The sequence below is a fragment of the Pleurodeles waltl genome, chromosome 8 (assembly GCF_031143425.1).
Source record: "Pleurodeles waltl isolate 20211129_DDA chromosome 8, aPleWal1.hap1.20221129, whole genome shotgun sequence".
Lineage (NCBI taxonomy): Eukaryota > Metazoa > Chordata > Amphibia > Caudata > Salamandridae > Pleurodeles > Pleurodeles waltl.
Genome location: NC_090447.1, coordinates 1269673833 through 1269692711, shown reverse-complemented (window position 1 = coordinate 1269692711; position 18879 = coordinate 1269673833). Strand labels below are relative to the sequence as shown.

General features: G+C 45.4%; 1 long non-coding RNA gene across 1 annotated transcript in view; it reads right to left on the bottom strand.

Annotated features, from left to right (window-relative positions):
• Positions 1 to 3320: 3320 nt before the first annotated feature.
• The window catches only part of LOC138249211 (uncharacterized), a 64788-nt gene continuing 49229 nt past the window's right edge, over positions 3321 to 18879 (bottom strand). Inside the window, exons 3-5 of the long non-coding RNA XR_011194787.1 lie at positions 17642 to 17681; positions 7220 to 7471; positions 3321 to 4865 (exon numbers count right to left, since the gene is read on the bottom strand). This is a non-coding gene — a long non-coding RNA (uncharacterized lncRNA). The remainder of the gene's footprint in view (positions 4866 to 7219; positions 7472 to 17641; positions 17682 to 18879) is intronic.

The window sequence follows — 18879 nt, the reverse complement described above, 5'->3', positions numbered from 1 at the left end:
GTTCCCTACTACCCCACACCTTTAGTGATTATATAGATTTCTTTAGGGAGGCGGTGTGGGCTAGCAACACTCCCAGTGCTCTCCTTTTGTGTATTTATTGCTCCATTTCCTGACATGGAATATTGGAGGTATAGATAACCCATGAAAAACCAGGCAGGTGCTCTCATTCCTAGATTGAGACCAAATTGCGTTCCTCTAGGAAATGCACAAGACCAGTGCCACAAGATCTCGCCTTGCTGTTATGGGTTGCGGCTATAGAGTACTGGAAGCGCATTGTGTCTACGCCAGAGGACTGCTCTCCTGGTCAGACTTGGTATCCTCTTTAGACTATTCCATGAGGTCAACGATCCACCGGGGTGCTACAACCTGATCAGACCATCATAAATGTCTGGCATATGGCACTAATCAATAGATATGGTCCTAACACATATGACCCAGAATTCAAGCGGAAGGTCTGGTTAAAATGTACCACACCGTCTGGATAAACAGTATTTACGGGGAGACTTCAATTTAGTTGTAAACAGGCAAACAGACCGCTCCGACTGCATGACCTGCACGCACCATGTGGCCGTGGCAGAACTAGTTGATGTTATGGATACTGATGGACTGGTTGACGTATGACGATTAAGGCATCCATTAGTTAAGAGGGGCACACACATATGTCTACAGCAAGTGCCTCTTGGCATGGTTAGATTATTGGCTAGACAAGCAAGATGTAAGTCCCTGGATGAAAATGACTTCCTATGTACATTTTCCGACCGCACACCAATTAAACCTCTGATTAAAAAAACGCAATCTGAACACAGTGTTCATCTGGCGTTTATCTGCGTTAGCTCTTCACCACAGGTTTAAAGAGATTAGGTCTAAAATATCAAACTATTTTCAGGTTAATGAAGACTCGGTTGATTCGGTGGGCACTGCAAGGGAGGCCTTTAATGCCTACATTCAAAACATATATATGGCTAAGCAGCATGGGGTCCGTAGGGCCTGCTTATCCAGCTAAAGACCAAAATAAAATCACCTGAAGAGCGCCTGTTGCAGGCCTCTGACGCTTACGTGCTGGCGAATTTCGTGCTAAACTGGCACGGTTTACTGGGATAGCAGATCTAGAACAGAAATACCTACACAGGTACTCAAGAGCCAGGCTATGTGGTGAAGTGGAGAGCCAGACAGGACCCTATCTGCGCTTTTGTGTTCCCCATGTGTGTCCCATGCAATTGCTCAGCTAGAGGTGGATGTCAGAAATACCATGCGATAAACTCATGACATACTCTAATGTACATGCATTACGTACATCCATCTTCCCAAGGAAGTACACTACATACTTTATCGTATTACCCTGATATGGCGGAGGGGGGGCTCACAGCGACAATGTCTGAACCTGCATATTGCTCTGGGAGAGATCACAACTGTGATTTTGGTACTTCCCACATCGAAGGTCCCAGAAGTGATTTCTTCCCTGCAGAGGTTCACAAAGCTTACTCACACCTACAGGCTCCTCTTTTCTTGCACGTGTATAATGAGGTGCTGGAGAAAGGCATATCCCCCCCTTCAGAGAAGCTACACTCGTGGCACTGCTGAAACTTAGTGAACCCCCTTCGCAGTATGACTCATACCACTGCTATATCTTATGGATGCCGACAAGAAGGTTCTTGCTAAGGTACTGTTACATTGGTTATTACTCTCGTCACCAGACCTTGCACTCCCTGACCAGGCAGGATTTACCTCTGGAAGGTCCACTTCTCATGACCATCGTTCTTTGTTTGCCTTATTTCACCAGCTGAACTCAGAGCTGAATACTGTGGCAGTGATTCTGGATGCCACAAAGGCATTCACCTCCCTGTCCTATCTAGAGTGGGCCTATCTAATAGCTCAATGCACTGGGTGACTCTACTGTACATGCAGCCAATAGCACAGTATGAATGAAATGTATTTTATTGGATTCAGTACCCGTAGAAAAAGGTACTCAGCAGGGCTTGCCTCACTCCCCATTATTACATGTTCCTGTATCAGAATCCCTGTAATGTACAATTAAGTAGTTGCATGTAGATAGTGGTATTAATTTCACCCCTTATTGTGTTTCTGTACACAGATGACATTACTTTCTACTTGCATAGCCCAGCTCGCAATATCAGCCCCATCATTAGAAAATGCACACTATTCAAAACTTTATCAGGCATCACCATTAACTGGAATAAATCCACAGTGTTTCTGTTGACCCCCCAAAACGTCTGTTAATGAGCTGAAGTATCCCTTGGTTTTAGACCTGGCATCCTTGCCGAGGTTTCCCCTGTCTTTTTGCCTCTACTTCTTTCATTTTTGACTTGTGGTGGACTTTGTTTTTGCTGGTTTTTGGTACTCTGGCCACTTTACTTCTGCTGACCACTGCTAAAGTGCAAGTGCTCCCTGTATAAATTGTGATTGGTTATCCCTGAGAGTCACACACTCAAAGTGGGTACATGACATGTACTGGTGTGACATCACATTTGGACATACATATATGTGTTTGTTTACATGAAACTCCCAGAAGTCCCTGAAAGGGACGCATACATCACCCACGTTGTTAGAGAATACCAGCCAATTTGGATGAAAAGTAATGTGTGAAACAAACAGACAGTACACATCTTGTGAACAACCCCTGCAAGATATCCATAGGAACATCAAGGGGAACTCAGGTAGCCATGGACACTGGGTCACACCTCACGTCACAGATGCAGGAATAAATGATACCACCATAGGAAACATGAGCCTCAATAGTATCAGGGCAATCTACACTATATCACAAAACAGCCTATGTGGTCTATGTGTAAGGGCCACACCAAAAAGTATAGACACTAGTAAAACCATAGGTCACACATATTGAACAGGTAAGTGTACGGAACACACATCATATGGGACCCATGTCAACACAAATGGACAAGTAGGTGGCACCAACGAATTTCCCCATGTGTGGACAAACCCCTAGTTGGCACATAGGAACAAATTGGCAAAATACCTGCATTGGCAGAAACATAAAGAAATAGGTGTGTACATTGGGCAAGCCAATCAATACTTACCACATGAACCAAAACCCGAAGGTGAAGACACATATGTACATGCCCAAAACATCTTACTCTTGTCTTGCATAAAACACCACTGGTTCCAAAGTCATGTCTCAACAACCATGTGAAGCAGCAATCAGGTTGGAATGAACACAACTTAAGTTACACATCATATGCTACTCAGGCACAGCAGAATGCTGCAAAAGAAAGGGACAGACCAATGGGTCAACAGAGAACCTGGAAGTATATATTTTTGAAAAACAGAATATGCTATAAAATCACATGGGCAGTCCAAAGTCATCACAGTTCAAGCACAGTACTGTGCCAAGCAACCTGCCTCAAAAAACACTGCTGCAGGTACCTCCATAGGCAGGGAAATCTAGCGGCAAACCAGGCACCTCATGTGACATCCCTGGGGGACTTCAGGTCGGGGTGGTTTTCGTTTATGAGGGGAGGTCTTGGATTCAGGCTTGGGAGGGGTGGTTTTAGGTTTGGTGGGGGGGGGGTTTGAATTCAGGCTTGGGAGGGGTGGTCTTAGGTTTGGTAGGGAGAATCTTGGGCTCTGGTGTCTGAGATTGGGGTTCAGGTACGGTGGGTTTTGGAAGAGGTAATACTAGGATCAAGGGTGGGTTTAACAGGGGAGGTCTTGGAGGTAGAAGGGAGGGACTTGGAAGGGGGTAGGGGCTTCTTGGCTTTTGTAGGGTGGTTGGTATCTTCACTGGTAAGGGCAAGGGCAAAGCGGACATCCTCCTTGGGAAAATGAGTAGGGGATTCGGGAGGTGGGAGGTGTTGGGAGGTTGAGGAAGTGGATTGTGTGTTTGTGGATGTTGTGCCTATTGTTCCCTGGGTGTCTGGAGTGTCTGCATGTATGTCTGGTGAATGTTGGGTGGTGAGAGCAGGCTTCTGCGTTTTTGGGTGGCACTGACCTCTGATGACTGACATGTGTGACTGTGGCAGTAGTGGTTGTGAATGTTGTTGTGCTGTCTGTGTGTGCTCCATGTGTCCTTTGATGTTGGGGTGGAGTCTGTCGGTGTGCCTTTACTTGTGGTTGTGTCTGTGGATGTTGTGTGGCTGTCTGCATGTATGCTGGGTGTGGTGCTCATGTCTGTGGGTGGTGGATGGCTGGACTAGTGATGTGGTGCCAATCCCTGAGGGTGTTGCTGTGGTGACTGCAGGTGTGGTGAATGTACTGGTGGGTGGAAGAGTGGTGAGTGGCTGCTGCATGCTTGCATGTTTGTGGGCCGTGTGTCACTTGTGTCTGTGTGGGGCTTATGTCTGATAAGGTGTGTGAGTGTGAAGTTGTGAGTGTGCTTTCGGTGGGTCTGGGGGGAGGAGTGTGGGAGTGGGAAGAGAAAGGTGGTGGGGTGAAGGATTGGGGGCACCCGTCAGGGAGGGAGCAAGAGCCTGAAAAGATCTCTGTAGGCCAGGCACTGCACTATGAATGCCCTCCAGGTACGCAAGAATTTGTTGCATCTGGCTGCTCTGTACCTGGATGGTATTCAGAATGACGGTCTTGCCCAAAGAGATACTCCTCAGGAGTTCACTAGCCTCCTCACTGAGGGCCGTAGGGGCACCTGGGGCAGGGGGTGATGTGCCTGGGCTAAGGAGATCGCTCCTCTCTTGGGGGAGTGGGCACGGCCAACTTGTTGGGGAGCAACTGGGAGGGTGGAGATGGAACTGGGGGTGGCGGACACAGATAGAGTAGATGCTGGTCCGGATGGGTCTGCCACCACTAGGGAGTGGCACTGGAGGTTGACTCATTCCCGAGGGCAGCTGCTTCCCCACTTTGCAGCACCCTGTGCCCTCTGCTTGTCTGCAAGGGTGCTGAAATGACAAATACAAATGGGATCAGTGCATGTACAACGGCTGTGAAACAAATACAGTGTCCCTACATACAAATGCCCTCAGACAACAGACCCTACATAATTGCCTCAAAAAGTGGAACATCCCAAGCATACTTGGTACATGGTTTGTCAACAGTAGCACACATGAATCTATGCATCATAAAACACATACAAAACATGACTGGACTAGGCTATACACTAGACATATTGAGCATGATGGATAACTGGTCACATCCAAGTACCTCATGTATTTTTGAAGCAACCCATTCACATGTTAACAGCACATCCAATGGCATTGACAAAAACACCATCAAAGTAACAAACAAGGAATTGTAATCACCAAAGGCACCTATGATTGTATCACAATTTTGGAAGAGATGATAGGCGGAAATAGCCAGCTATGATGCAGTATGCTGTACTGCAGCTTGATACTAACCACCATGTCACACTGTGCCAACACACCACTGACAAAAAATGCACATAATTTCCCATGTTGTGTCACTCTTATGTGAGTTGCAGTGACATCACATTGCCATATATCTCAGCTCCACAGAAAGGTAATCTGAAGTATCTGCCAACATTTCTGGGACATATCTACACACCTGACCATAGTTCAAGGAATATCTTTTGCCCATGGAAGTCAACTGTCCTGACTGAAACTGCATTCTAACTCCTGCATGCAATGCTGCACAACAATGCGTCTTTACTACAAATGTCCTAATGGCTCATTAAATTTGCAGTGCAGAAGAAGGGCACCTTACAATACTCACACTGGGAAGGCACAGCACTGTATCATGTTGAGATGCAGAAACATGTCCATTATTTTATTGAGTGTCCACTCTCACATGTGATTCGAAGTGTCCCACATCTAACTCCCTGACGAATATCAACAGGCAAGTGAAGTACCTCCAGCAATGTTGATGTGCAAAGAACTTAGAGGAATAATAAAGTTCTATGGCATGGCATTGAGTCACGCATTGGAAGGATGCACCATAGGTCTCACAGTCCTGTCCTACAAATGCATCTATACATGAACATGACCCATGACTTGTCCTGTTGTGTCTGGAAAGGTTGGACTTACACATCTAAGTCCAACCTTAGTGGACAGAAGCATGCCTGTGTACATAATTGAGCTCACATATCAATCCCATTGTTACACATATACATTGTGACATGTTGGCACAGACCTCAGTACAACTCCCACAGTATCCCATTTACCTACCTTCAACATATTTGTATTTGTAAGTGTGACACAGACATATTTGGCAGATACAAGACTTACCTGCAAATTATTTGTCATCATCCCTGATACCCACAGTGTAGTTAAACAAAAATGTCGCTGTGCAATTGCTACATAACAAGGGAAGGTAATGATCAGTAACATTAACATTGGACACTGTTTGCCATGTAAGATGTGTGTGGCCAGGATCACATGAGAGACAGCAGTGACTCATAAGCACTCTTGGCACACCAATGACAAGTAGACTGTGGGACACAGATGACAGAGGACTCACCTTAGTACACACATGGTGTTATCCACCTGTCAAGCATCTCCAGTTGTCTCATGTGTTGTTTGACATTTGTACATTTATCTATGGAGTGTGAACCCCAATGTGAAGCCATAAGTAACAAATGTACTGATGAGTCCTAGCTGAGACTCATGTCATGCTGGACACATACGTGTATAATGGCACACATGCACATTTGTGAACAGGAAATCATCAGTCACCTTACACATTGTAGGTAGTGAATGTCCAGGAACAAGCTTGGCATCACATCAATGTAGTGAATCTGAAGCAAAAAGAGATGCTGGCAGTGGAACCTTGACTCTTCCAACATGGACAATGCATGCCATGTCACATGTATGTGGCCACATCACATGATAGACCGCAGTGATGGAAAACCACTCTTAGCATACTGTAGACAAGGGGACATTTCTGCACAGGTGACAATACAAAAAATTGAGCAGACACATGGCTGACCACAGTGTCCCACACGTCCAGGTTCTCTGTTGTTTGGACTGACACACTGAAGACCAGTGCAATGTTGGACCTACATGTCAGTAAACACAACATACATCATGATGTGCTTGACTACTGGACTTAGCCATGTGTAGGCTCATGATAGTGTATTGGTAATGGGCCTACACTATTTTCTACTGGTTCCAGGAACAATAGCAATTTGAGATCCTCTGGGTACAATATTCCTCACCAAACAAACCTGGACACGTCTTGTGTATTTCATGTGGATCTACACAACATGTTTTTTGGAGAATGCTGCCTCAAAGTAATCTACATAGCCATGTAATGTGAGATCAGTCTGTCTGATACTCACCCTGTGGTAGCTGCTGTGATGCCCTCAAACGCCTATCAAGCTCTGGGTAGGCCACTGCTAGGATGCAGGCCATTAGGGGGGTCAGGGTCCTGTGTGCGCCATCCCCAGCTGGAACTCTACGATCTTCCAGGCCCAGCGTGTCAGGTCCTCCCACCTCTCTCTGCAATGGACACTGCACCTGCAATGGACCCCCAGGGTCCGCACCTTCTGGGCGATGGCTTTCTATATCCCTTGCTTCTAATGGGCGTTGACCTGCATGAATGCAAAAGACAAATTAGGTGGACAAATTAGATTCTCATCTAGATAAATGATTGTCTGTACACATATTCTGTACACACCTAGAACAGGCATGTAGATACTTCCTAAACAGTACCTGAGGACCACACATTGTGTGTAAGATACAGGGACACGTTCACATTTTCATGGAGTGACAAGCAGGATGCCTCACAACACTAGTAATGGCTTCCAGTGATTGTTTACACACACTGTCACAGTTTATCCCATAACATGCAACTTGTCCTGTGATGTTACCCAGCACCAGCCTCACATCACCATATATCCCTACTGCCAACTTTCCCCTTGTGCATGAATGCACATACACCTCACACCAAGGCACATTGCCCTACTGTAGACAGTGCAAACAGGTGTTATCAGTGAGAAATTCACCATCCTAAAAAATGTATGGCAATAATGGGTGTAAATTGAAGCGACATCTCTTTGGAGGAGTGTGCATGTCTACAACCTATTGTGTCAACATACCTTTTCATGTAGTAGTAAGGTTAAGCCACAAGCAAATTGTGTGACATATTAGGACACGTGGCATACCTACAGCGGTGTCTGCAATCATGTCAGGGTCTGTCCCTTGAGCTCTGACAAATGTCACCAAGCTATTGAGTCACACTGCTGACACTGTGGAACAGTCACTTTCTCGATTGGCCTCTACTGGACAGACATGGCTCAGGGACAGATGTTATTAGACTGTCATGAACAGGGACGTGTATGGAAAAATGTTGTAGGACAAATAGATATTTAAGTCCACTTCCCTAATGTAGTTTATGAGGGTGTATCCAGGCCACATGTAAGACCTGTACACCCAGTGTAAACACTATCCAAGCACATGCCTGTGCAAAGGGTGTTAGCATGATGTCTCATTTACCTAGTCCACTGCCAGTGTCTTGTCACTTGGGCTATGGCATACACTGTGAATATGCTTGCTAGGCCTTGTTACCTGCATGCTGTGTATGAAGGACATACATGAGCATTGCAGAACCAAAACTGGGTTGCTCAACAGTACATCATGTGAGCACCATTTCGGGGTAAACCTGGTTTCATGGCCACTCTGAAGGGGTTTGTGAATTACAACTTTGGTATATGTAAAGTTGTTGTGGTCTGAACTGCCTTGAATGTCCATTGTTGACTGACACACAGCTGCATACCACACAGATGTGGCACAGCAGTACTGATGACATGCACATCCTGTTACTCAAATTAAGTGACAGTGAGGTGAACTAAATGTAACCTTCAGTGAGGGGAGTTGCATGATTGCAAAGTTGGATTGCATCTGCACAATCGTGTAACAGAGGGGGGACTTTATGCTGCTTGCAGGACAAACTGCACAACAATCAAGTGTTGTACACTGGGCACATTGTTCTGTGTACCCACCCTGGATATCAAAAGCATTTCTCACAGATTTTGGGACAGGCACCATACTGACACACTATCACACTTAAGCACAAATGCGATCTGTGTGGAGAAAAGATGATGGTGAATGATAGACTATGTTTTGAGGACATCTCACTTACTTTCTCCTCTGGTGAGCCATATAGCGAGCCATAGTAGGGAAGGACCTCCTCAACCAGCTAATCCAGTTCGTCTGGTGTGAAGGCAGGGGCCCTTTCACTTGCTTTGCCAGGCATGATTGCTCCCAGAGTAGACACACAGCAGTTGAAATGGTGGAGGTGTTGATGGCAGCAGTGTAAAGAGGCAAGGAAGGTTTTTTCCTGAATTCATCACTGCTGACGGACACAGCCATTGGCCCACGACTGTAACAATCAACAACGTAAGACTATGGCTGTTTACGACGTGGTTGTAACCGGCCACCACGTGATAGACTTCCTCTGGCGGCGGGTGTTGCCAAATGTCCATTTAGGAGGTTAGGCATCCGCCTTTATGAGTCTAGGCTACGCAGTTAAATTTTACATGATATGATGCATCACAACTTGGAATTAGGTGTTCTTACACCCCTACATCGCTTGGGCCTCATCTGACTGTGAGAAAGCCCACAGAAAATGACTTAAGATGTTTTCCTAGCCATGTATGCTATGTGACAGCTGTGCAACATCGTCCACCAATGGCGGTTTAATCGGTGGACACATACATAAGTACTTTCAGAAGTTGCAATTCTGGACATGATCTGTGTGTGTACCAGTGCCACATTTCATGGACACGTGTAGCATGATAAAGGGATGTTTAGTTGGGCCTCGAGCAGTATTGCGTTGTGATGTGCAATGGCTGTAGTGTGTCTTGTGACTGTAATGTGTTGGGATGCTGCCTTTAGTGACATACCTCAGACATGCCTTGATAGCCACTGTGTGTCTAGCTATGTATGTTTTGTGTCCACATGTAGGTTCCCTGGGAGAGGGAGGTTACAAGATCTACCAGTTTACAGTCCAAGACCAGACCTGGGTGCCATGGTTGAACATGATGTAATCAGGAGATATAGGTTGGACCGCCAAACTATCTGTGTATTCTGCTGTCAATTGGAGCCAGATCTCATAATACAGAACAGTAATCCATACTGTACACCACCTATAGGTAGACTCATGGCAGTACTGCACTTTGTGGCCACAGGATCCTTCCAGTTCACAGTAGCTACTGCAGGTCATATGTCCCAAACCATGTTTAGTATGTTATTAAGGGGTTGTGCTATCTCCAATGATTAGACACGTTGACCACTACATCAGGTTCCCCAGGCCTGAGGACTTGCCTACTGTGAAGCATGGCTTTATAGCTGAGCACGCCTCAAACATGTAGTTGGAGCCATTGATGGATTGGTGCTGCTGCATAACAGGGAACAAGTGTATCAGAATATGAAAAACCTCCATTTGAGCATTGTTCAGGTCATCTGTTTGGCATATCTTTAAATTTCCCACATATGTGCCATGTTTCCAGGCTCAGCCCACGGCTCATTCATCCTGCGTAACAGCACAGTTCCTCAACTGATGTTATAACTGCAAGCGGACAGAGGCTGGTTCTTGATAAGTGTCATCCGTAACTACTCTGTATGTTCAATGTCTGGTGGTATAACCATGAAGTGTGTAGCTCATTGTGTCCTTTCCATCTCATCCCATACTGGAGACTCAGCCTATCCCAACCGTCCTTGGTTGTTGACACCACTGAGGATCCCACGAGCACCAGGTGAAGTCCACTTCAATGAGGCCCATGGCAGGATAAGGGGGCAAGTGGAGCAGACTTTCGGGCTCCTGAAGGCAAGGTTTTTTTTTTTATTAACTGGAGTGGTGCAGCCCTCTTCTACTGGTTTGTCAGATCACTGCCACAACATTGCAGTGTGAAGGATCATCCGTCACATTGCGGAGGACGATGAGCCTGAGGGGCCCCTGGGTGAAACCCTCACCTGGCAGATGATGATGATGGAGATGGTGGTGAAGAGGAAGGAGTAGACGTGCATCAAGATCTTATCAACACCTACTTCTCGTGATTGTAAGTAGCTCAAGAGATGTCATTGTCCAGTATACTCCTGGTGATAGCAAGTGCAGATGATGATTCTTGGATATGTGTCAGTCCTGGGACACTGCCCTTTCATTTTCACAGACTGTGTTGTGACTTTGCTATTTCCTAGTTTAACTGTGGTCATGCAGCTCTTGTTGTGTCAGATATGTTTCCATTACTGCGTTCTCCATTTGTAGACTGAGCAAAACCAGTCCTATTTATGGTCAAGTTTCAATATTTGTTTTTGTTGTTTTAGGGGTGTTCACTGTGCTATCATCACTTTGCCATGTCAGGGATTCCTCTGGAGGTGAGTTGGCAGTCTGGGTGTTTGATGTTCCAGATTGACCTGTTGAGAAATGGTAGTTATTGTGTTAATTTGAAGTGCTGTTACCACATACGTGAGCCTTAATCACTTTTCAGTCCATGTGTTGTATTGGTACTGTTCCCATGGCATTGGAGTTATACACTTGGCAAGTGATGAGCTTGCCATGCCTATTTCACTGAGGCTGCACATTAGTTGTGTTGTTGATTTCCACTGTGGATGGAGATACAGACATGTCAACTTTAAACATAATTGTGACCAATACTGTAGGATTACCATGTGTATCTGGCCATTCCAAGGCCTAGTTGTGTTAGCTAGAGGCAACCACCTAAATGTGAAGTGGGTGTAGATGTCTCCATCGTTTGCGCAGTGGATTTTGAATAAGCTTGCTGCAATGCAATCTGTTGAGACATCTCCGATGCCCTAGACGTACTAGTTGTGTCCACTTGCTAAAGTGTCATGTGTATCCTTTACACATTCCTTTGGGCTTACCAGTACAGGGACATGTAAGTTGCAAAATTGAGCCTCATACATTGAGTAGTTACTCCTGTGTGATAGGACATGTATGGTGAGAGGGCATGGAGGTGTTTGACTAGTAATGCAGTGTGGCTTGTTGATTTCTAGTTACTGATACAACGCCAACTGCAGGTATTGACCATGTGACTGTCTGTGTCCCTCCCACTACCCCACAGGTCTCCTCCCAAAGGGGCTAGCTGACTTGAGAGAACGCATTGAGGTGTTTGACTAGCAATGCAGTGCGGCCTGTTGGTTTTGACTTACAGGGACAAGGCCTCCTTTTAATTGTAGTCACTTCACCCTCTCCGCTGACACTAAAGAGGTGTCTGTTTGTATGACATTTCATTTGGCACACAGTGGTTGGATGAGGACACAAACATCAAAGTTGACACATTCACAAAGTCTTGGTTTGACTTTATAAACTTTCTACCTTTACAGCCCCCATTGCAACCTTTGACATTTCTTTTGGATGGCTACATGTGGTGTGATATAGCAAACTGTACATTTCTGTGTTAACATCTCTGCTAGTCTGCCTATTGCATAATGGATACGTGATTGTACCACACAGTGACAAAAGGTGAGGTGTAGGTGTAGGAAAGTACCATCTTGCCTGGCATGTTACCCCCATTTTTCACTGTATGTATGTTGTTTTAGCCCTAGTGTCACTGGGATCCTGCTAGGCAGGATCCCAGTGCTCATAGTATGTGCCCTGTATGTGTTCCCTGTGTGGTGCCTAACTGTATCACTGAGGCTCTGCTAACCAGAACCTCAGTGTTTATGCTCTCTCTGCTTTCTAAATGTGTCACTGCAGGCTAGTGACTAAACTTATCAATTCTCATTGGCACACTGGTACACCCATATAATTCCCTTGTATATGGTACTTTGGTACCCACGGTATTGGGGTTCCAGGAGTACCCTATGGGCTGCAGCATTTCTTTTGCCACCCATAGGGAGCTCAGACAATTCTTACACAGGCCTGCCACTGCAGCCTGAGTGAAATAACGTCCACGTTATTTCACAGCCATTTTTCACTGCACATAAGTAACTTATAATGTCACCTATATGTCTAAACCTCACTTAGTGAAGTTTGGGTGCCAAGTTACTTAGTGTGTGGGCACCCTGGCACTAGCCAAGGTGCCCCCACATCGTTCAGGGCAAATTCCCCGGACTTTGTGAGTGCGGGGACACCATTACACGCGTGCACTATACATGGGTCACTACCTATGTATAGCGTCACAATGGTAACTCCGAACATGGCCATGTAACATGTCTAAGATCATGGAATTGTCACCCCAATACCATTTTGGTATTGGGGTAACAATTCCATGATCCTTTGGGTCTCTAGCACAGAACCCGGGTACTGCCAAACTGCCTTTCCGGGGTTTCCACTGCAGCTGCTGCCAGCCCCTCAGACAGGATTCTGCCCTCCTGGGGTCTAGGCCCAGGAAGGCAGAACAAAGGATTTCCTCTGAGAGAGGGTGTTACACCCTCTGGCTTTGGAAATAGGTGTGAAGGGCTGGGGAGGAGTAGCCTCCCCCAGCCTCTGGAAATGCTTTGATGGGCACAGATGGTGCCTAATCCTGCCGGCTTTCTTGACTGTTTCCTGGTGGTGCATGCTCTGGGGGTCACCTGCCTTCACCCTGCACTGGAATCCAAGAAGAAATCTCCTGTGGATCAACGGCATCTTCCCCCTGCTAACGCAGGCACCAAAAGACTGCATCACCGATCCTCTGGGTCCCCTCTCATCCTGACGAGCATGGTCCATGGAACACAGGAACTCTATCCAAGTGACTCCCACAGTCCAGTCATCCTTCAGTCCAAGTTTGGTGGAGGTAAGCCCTTGCCTCCCCACGCTAGACTGCAAACCTGTGTACTGCGTGATTTGCAGCTGCTCCGGCTTCTGTGCACTCCTCCAAGGATTCCTTCGTGTACAGCCTAGCCTGGGTCCCCAGCACTCCATCCTGCAGTGCTCAACCCTCTGAGTTGGACTCCGATGTCGTGGGACCCTCCTTTGTAACTCTGAGCCAGCTCCGGTTCACAAATCTTCCAAGTGCCTGCTCCGGTACTTCTGCGGGTGCTGCCTGCTTCTGTGGGGGCTCTCTGAGTTGCTGAGCGCCCCCGCTGTCTCCTCCTCTAAGGGGCGACATCCTGGTCCTTCCTGGTCCCCAGCAGCACCAAAAAACCTCTACCGTGACCCTTGCATCTAGCAAGGCTTGTTTGTGGTATTTCTGCGTGGGAACACTTTTGCAACCTTCAGCACGCCGTGGGACATCTTCCATCCAAAGAAGAAGTTCCTAGATCTCTTCGTTGTTGTAGAATCCTAAGCTTCTTCCATCCGGAGGCAGCTTCCTTGCACCTTCATCCGGGGTTTCCTGGGCTCCTGCCCACCCGGACACTATCACGACTCATGGACTTGGTCCAATTGCCTTGTAGGTCCTCAGGTCCAGGAATCTGTCTTCAGTGCTTTTCTGGTGTTTGTGGTTCTTGCAGAATCCCCCTATCACGACTATTGTGTCCTTTTGGGGTAGTAGGTGTACTTTACTCCTACTTTTCAGGGTCTTGGGGGGGGTATCTTGGACACCCTGACTGTTTCCTTACAGTTCCAGTGACACTCTACAAGCTCCCATAGGTCTGGGGTCCATTTGTGACTCACATTCCACTTTTGGAGTATATGGTTTGTGTTGCCCCTAGACCTATGTTTACCTATTGCATCCTATTGTAATTCTACACTGTTTGCATTACTTTTCTTACTCTTACTTACCTGTTTTGGGTTTGTGTACATATAACTTGTGTACATTACTTACCTTCTCACTGAGGGTACTCACTGAGATACTTGTGGCATATTGTCATAAAAATAAAGTACCTTTATTTTGAGTAACTCTGAGTATTGTGTTTTCTTATGATATTGTGCTATATGATATAAGTGGTATAGTAGGAGCTTTGCATGTCTCCTAGTTCAGCCTAAGCTTTGCCATAGCTACCCTCTATCGGTCTAAGCTGCTAGAAACACCTCTATTCTACTAATAAGGGATAACTGGACCTGGCACAGGGAGTAAGTACCACAAGGTACCCACTATAAGCCAGGCCAGCCTCCTACAGTGGGCATGCAGGATATGATGCATTCCTGATAGTGTTTGTGTTGTGATTTACCAGACTGCACATCTCCAAGTATTCTTGTCAATCCCTCTGGATGCAGGATGGCCAAGACCTCCTCCTCCCAGGGTAAGAATTTTGCTTGGGCAGTGGGAAGGCCACCACCAGTCCTCTGGGTTTCCATGTGTTGCCTGGTGGCCAGGGAATGTACTTTGTCCGTGAGGAGGCCGTTCCACCTCTTCCTGATATCCTCCTTTGTGGGCATGGTGTTTCCTATGGCATTCACCCTGTCAACTATCCTTTGCCACATTTGCATTTTCCTACTGAGATGAGAGCTGTGGACCTGTGGTCCAAACAATTGTGACTCTACTCTACGGATTTTATCTACCATGCCTTTTAATTAATCTACTGAGAAACGGGGTTTTAAGCCGGGACATTGTGTAAAAACAAAAGAGGGGTGGTGCTGATATGTGGGAGAAATGGATGGTGCAAAGGAAAAACTAGATAAATGGTACAGTGTGTGTGGCCTGTCTTGTAAATGGATGAAAAGCTATATTTTAAATGGAATGCTGCAATGTGAGTGTCTGTTCTGGCTCTGCGGCAGTTGGGAATGCAAATGATTATGGTGTGGGTTTGGGTGGGTTTTATATTGTGCTTCATAGGTGTGTCCACTGGCCCTATATGTGTCAGCTGTGTTGTTTTTTCAACTATCCAATGGGCAGTTGTCTTCTGCTTTACTGGCTGCATACCACCTAGGTCGACCATCATTAGCTGACGGCTGCGGTCGACCACCATTAGCTAACCGCCGCTGGGAGTTTGCTGTGTGGCCAGTGTCATCGTAATATTGTCAGAGGTTCCCCAAGCTCAGTGGCATGTCAGAGCGCCGACCGCCACTGTTTTCGACCGCGGCGGTTCTGACATGTCGTTGATTGCATTGAAAGGCGGTGGTTCAGGCTGTTTACATTGTAATACGACAGTCTACTGGCGGTCTTTTTGGGCCATGGTTCTTTGACAGTCTTACGGTAAAACTAATAATCGGGCCCTTAGACACATAGGGGCATAGTTACTAATCTTTTACACACGCAGGGCATCAAAAAAAGTTGCAGAGTTTTTTTTAAAGAAAGAGAGCAGAAATGCTCCATATTTACAAAGATAGCATGCTCAAGGATGTGTGCAGTAAGGGCAGGATTGTTTTTTGCAGGAAATGACACCTTCCTGCAAAAAAAACAGACCTTAGAGCCTTTTCCTCTTTTTATGTGTACTGCAGAACACAACACACATGGAAAGAGGAAGTAACAAAGAGAAATAAAGCTATCTCTCCACCTTATGCCTTACTAGGGAAGGCATGGCATTTTGACACATTCAAGGATTACTGGCTTTAGCAAATCTGGGAATGCGCCAAAATCCATAGGTGGATCCATGGGAACGCCCGTGCTCTACCCATGGAACACCTACAAGCTTGAAATGTAGTGCAACACTGTGCAAGCTGCTTTGTTGCCTTACATTTTTTTTACAAAGCCATGCAAGGCAGCACAAATAGCCTTTGGGCGACTTTGTAAATATTACTGAAGCCTTTGCGTTGTCCTTGCGTTGCCTTGTGCCATGCAAGGAAAACACAAATGCTTGATAAATCTGGGACAAATTGACTATACTTATTCTACTATGCAGGCTGAAACTCTGAGATGGGAGGCAGAGATTGGGGTAACGATTTCAGACAAGAAGTGGCACTATTGCTGTAAGCAAATAGGGAACCTGTCTCCAAATGGCTTGCTCACCTCTCACAACGGTCAAATACAGGGTCCTGCCTCTGGTCCAAGACCCCAGATGCCTTCATCCACCTTGAAGTTTAGAAGTTACTGGATTAAGATGTTTGAAAATCTATCAGAAATGAAAAAATTACCACAAGAGCCCTCTCCAAAGATGGGACGCTTGGGTTTGACTGCCAACGTATCACATATCGTGCCACAATTTGTATCTGTCACTCTTTTACTGGCAAAGAGAAGGGAAGTATGCACCTAGCGGAGAGCTAAAACCCCCATTGTTAAGAGATGGTTTTATGATATGGTCTACTGCACTGAAAAATTAGAACTCTACCATTCCACCATGCCTCCTGTCTACAGAGATCTAGGGATCCCTTGTAATTCTATTTGTTAAAATAAAACACTCTAGAGGACTGACTGCAATTGTACGATGGATAGATACACGTTTTGGGCATTAGGATGAGTCCTGGAGACTGGACTTCTGCTTGTGGTGAATGTTTAATTGTGTGAACCACTCCTCTGATTGTACCTTGGGCTTGCTGTGGAAGACTGGCCTCTGTGATGTTAACCTGAACCAACTGTAAAAAACTGCCCCTTGCTTATACTGCAAATGTAACCTTGCGTCTGTTTGTTATGTGTCTGTTTTTCAAAAAGTGTGACAGCTAATATCTATCAACTTCTGCATGTACCAATTAAGTCCAACAGTGAACTACTCTGCTGTTTGTTAATTGAGTTGTATATAACAACTAAAACTTCTAATAAAAAAATAATGGTGAAGCATGGTTATAAGAAACTAGTTTATCTATTCTGATATATTAATTAACATGCATGACCACGGAACAGAGTAGCATACAACCAATTTTGGCAGAAAAACAAGGAAACAGAGAAAAAGTCAAGGAGAAAATCAAATATTTTAAGCATTGTTTGCTGTTTCTGAAAACTTTACAGAGAAACTGCTTTAAAAATGGTGACAGATTGTATAAGTGCAAAATGTTTTCTTACCTCTGCCCCCGGGCTTGACATTTATTTGCAGAAGAAGAGTCTACTGAAAAGCAATAGTACAATGTTATCATATATAATTATTTCCATTTCCATTAAAAAACTTTATGGCGGCTACAAAAGCCATAAAAGTACATATAAAAAATGTACACATTGTTCATTTCATTAAAATCATGTAATAATTGCTTCAGGAACTCAATCTAAAAACATGGTTGACTCTCCAATACATTTAAAATGTTAGCACATCCCAAACAGTGTTAATTAGAACAAGGAACAATGTCCCTGCAAAAAATAATAATAATAATAATAATAATAATAAAAAGAACGAAGGCAATAATAAGTAACCCCTCTCAAAGGTATTAGGCATTTAAACAAACCTTTTTCTAACACACCAAAACGTAAAAACCTAGAAACAGCAAAATTAATGGGTTGATGTGTGTCTATTTTCAAAATTCTAAGTGCTTCAGCATACTGTAATATACCCATGTTCCTTACCAGTGCAACCAGACATTTTGATCTGGGTTTCTTATATGCCTGGCAGAAAAAGAGGGCATGGCCCCCGGTTTCCTCTGTCTGGCCACAGACAGGACAGGCCAGGCCCAAGGCATTACTCCTACTGCTCCATTTATTGGTAACATGCACAGAGGCAGAAATCCATGCCTGAAACTGCAAATACAACTTCCTGGCTAATAAATCCATTCTGTAAAAATCATTATGGCGTAAGAATCTTATGGTCAAAGAGCCTAGGGATGCATTTGTTAAAAGTGAGAGTAGATGTAAGCGTTGTAGCATTTGGAAAGGTCCTTCTTGGAGATGATCAAACAGGCTTCCGCGGGCTTGTCCCACAGGCAAACTTTACCCATGTTTTTCAGGGTTTCCCTAATATAACAAAGCCTTGGCAATCTCCCCGACCCCAGTGACCCTAAGATGTCCTCCAAAGCCAATCTTTAGGAGATCAATTCCAGTTTAGCCCAGATTTGTCTCCAAAAAAGGAGAGGTTTGAGGCCAGTTCTCTCCGAGATGGGCTTAAGGCCCAGATCGAACCTCACGGGACTAATGGGGTAATCAGGGGAAGGTTGAACTTTTGCCTTAAAAATGTATTCTCAGTCTGCATGATGCCCGCTTATGGCCCCATAGCTTGGCCCCATACATAACTGCCCCCATGGCTTGTGATTTATAAATTTCAAAAGTAGAACTAATTGGCTTAAAGAAAGACCCCCTGAACACCTTGCCAGTAAATT